The 3,212-nt window shown below is 44.6% G+C and overlaps 1 pseudogene; it reads right to left on the reverse strand.

Moving 5' to 3' along the window:
* Positions 1-1,565: 1,565 nt before the first annotated feature.
* On the reverse strand, positions 1,566-2,571 carry LOC138143792 (ran-specific GTPase-activating protein pseudogene; annotated as a pseudogene).
* Between the last annotated feature and the right edge of the window lie 641 nt (positions 2,572-3,212).

Genomic DNA, 3,212 nt, shown 5'->3' on the forward strand with positions numbered 1-3,212 from the left:
GAAATGCTTTGTCCACCTTGATGTTCTGTTACTTCCCTGTGTCTTCTAATCACATCTTTGCAATGATTCTTCTACTTACTCTGCTTCTGATCCTCCTCATCAAGTTTCTGATATGGTCAATTCCTTGAATATCTGTTGTGTTCCATCTTCCCTATATGTTCTTCATGGTTGATGCCATTGCCACAAGTCTCAGGACAGAACTCATTAACTCCCCTCCCCCAAATTCTCCCTTCTTCCAATTTTACTATATTCATGAGAGGTTCCATTATCCTTTCATTCACAAAGTTCACCAACTTGTCATCCTCAACTCTTCTCTCTCCATTACCCCCTCACATCTAACATCTAATCAGTGATAGAGTGGAAAAGATTAAAGGATTTGTAGGCAAATTACCTGGGTTCAAATCCCAGCCCAGGCACCTCCTACTTACATGAACTTGGGCAAGTCACATCTCTCTGGGACTCACTGTAAAATAAAAATGTTAGGTTAAGATGGCCTCTAGGGTCCTTTCTGAGTCTAAATCTGTGAACCTAATAATATTATTCATTGGAGAAGGAAATGGACCATTCTAGTATCTCTGCCAAGAAAACCCCAAATGGAGTCATGAAGAGTCAGATATGAACAACAATAATATTGTTTACATTCATCTTCTTCTCCCCATTCACATGACAACCAACCTTTCTCAGGTCCTGATCACCTCTAACTTAGATGACTACAGTAGCCTTTTAAATGTTCTGCCTGTCTTTGGTTTTACCTCTCTCCAGTTTGTTCACCACACATACCAAGCAGATATTCCTAAATCGAAGATATGACCATCTCTCTCCTGATCAAGTGGTTCCAGTGACTTTCTTGTACTTTAGAATAAAACTCAAGCTCCTCTGTTTGGCTTTGAAAGCCCTCCACAGTATGAATCTAGACTACCTTTCCAGACTTTCTGGTTGTAACTCTCATTCATTCACTCTATGTTGTAACCAAACTAAATGTTTCCTACATACTGCAATTCATCTCCCATCTCTATGCATTTGCAAAGGCTATTGTTTGTTGTTGTTTGTCCTTAGTTCTGGAACAGGACCAAGGACATCAGGATGGTGATATCCTCATTTGCAAGTGAATTGTATTTAAGTGAGATAGAGCTGTGCAAAGTCATCTGCCTTGCTCTCTCCTCCAGAATCATTAGATGGGAGGAGAAAATGCATCCAAGGGAGACAGTTAAACTTGTGAGTAAATATTGGTCTTGTGTTGGTTTGTGGGAAGGCTAAAGGATGTTGTGGTTCTCTGTGCTGTTTTGGCTTAACTACTTTGCTACTCTGATGGGATCTGCTTACTCATTTTGGGATTCGAGTTTCTGGTGTCTAAATAAATGTTTTGCTTCTATCTTCTATATGGAGAGTCTTCTATTTTGTGATTGAGCACTATGCAGGTATATATAATGATAGTTGGAGCTGTAAATATTGCATTGGTGCTACACCCAAGCATGTGAAGACTTTCCCCAGTGGGACAGGTAGATGGGAACAATTTGCTTTAGTGGTCACAAATACAGCTAAAGCAGGCTCTGTGGAGCATTTAGATCTTTTTTTTTTTTTTATTCCTTGGAGGCAGCTTTCAAATGTTTTATTCACTCTTTTGGATGTACTATAAATAAGTGTTTCCACTATGGAAAAAGAATGTTATGAACGCAGTACATGTGACTGGGAATGGGTTTGCTGAAGACATCTTCGAAAGGGTAAAGGCTTAAAAAAACAACCTGCAGGCTGGAATTCAGCTCTTTATATAAAGTCCCTTGTAAAAAAAAAAAAAAAACAACAACCAAAACAAAACAAAAATAAAGAAAATAAAAGGAAGGCGGGCGGGCCTGCGAGATGATTTATTGCAGTAGCACGTCAGGCGCCTCGGGGCTCTCAGGCTCTGGGCTGCCTTCCTCCTTCTCCTTCTCCTCCCTCTTTCACTGACAGCTCTGAGAACTTCTCCACCACTTTGTCAGTGTTTTCTTTGCCTGCTCCTGCTTTCTTTTCTCTTTCTTCTATCTCATTCCTGCATTCTTCACATTCTGCCTTAAACTTCTGGGCATTTTCTGCGCTTAGGAATCGATGGCCAGCAGTTCCGGTTTGGGGCTTTCATCAGCAAAGTCAGCGTGTGTGTTCCAGGCCCAGGCCCTGTCACTGCCTGCATTAGGCTTCAGCTCCATCAGTGGCGTTACAGAGTGATTGGCACAGGTCTTCAGGGTCTTGTCCCTTCTCGCCAGGAGGCGGAGTGTCCCTTTCTCCTCGTGTTTCCGCCGCTTCGCGTCACCCGTCCCTCGCTCTTTGCATTCTGGGAGGTCGTTCTCGGATGCAAAGCGGAACAGCTTGGCCCGCATCTTAAAGAGCTCCTCCTCATCCTCCTCCAGGGCGGGCTCGAACTGCGGGTCGTGGTTCGCATCGTCCGCGTTCTCTGTGGACGTGTCGTGTTCCTCGTGGGCTTTCTTGGCAGCCGCCATCGGAGCGGGGGGCGATGTCCCGGCGGCGCTCGGTCCGGTCCGTGCCTCGTCTGGCCCTGGCGCCTCCTCGCCCCGCGCTTACCTCAGCTCGGCCCCGCCGCCCGCGCGCGACCCCGGCCCCTTGACCGGAGCATTTAGATCTTGATCAGGCATCATAGATGCCAGCATCATCCAGTGCATCCCAGGCCATTGCCAGTTGTCCTGACTTTCATCTTGTCACTGGACTTGGATGATTTTGGAAGAGAGAGTGAGGTTGACTGCTGACTTTGTATAATTCTGCCTCACTTAAATCCAATCCATGCGTGGGTCAAGGCATCACCCTACAATGTCATTGGTCCTCTTCAAAAACAAAGGACAAACAACAGTTTCCTGTTACTGGAAGCCTAACCTAATCATTCTAGTTGTTGGTGCTCTCCTCTTAGAAATGTCTTTGTATATATTTTGCATTTAGTAGCCTCTGTATATCTTGTATTCTTCCCCCCCCCCAAAAAAAAATCACCCCCTGAAGAATGTAAACTCCGTAAGAGCAGAGACTTTTAAAATTTCATTTCCTCAATGCTTAGCATATCGTAGGCAATTAATAAATATTTATTGAATTTAATGGAATTGGGGCAGCTTCGTGGTGCAGTGAAGAGAACACTGGCCCTGGAGTCAGTAGGACCTGAGTTTAAATCCAGCCTCAGACACTCAACACTTACTAGCCATGTGACTTTGGGCAACTCACTTAACCCCAATTGC

This window comes from Petaurus breviceps, unplaced genomic scaffold, assembly GCF_028583685.1.
Source record: "Petaurus breviceps papuanus isolate PSGF00001 unplaced genomic scaffold, PetGlider_PUasm1.0 90667, whole genome shotgun sequence".
In the NCBI taxonomy this organism is placed as follows: domain Eukaryota; kingdom Metazoa; phylum Chordata; class Mammalia; order Diprotodontia; family Petauridae; genus Petaurus; species Petaurus breviceps.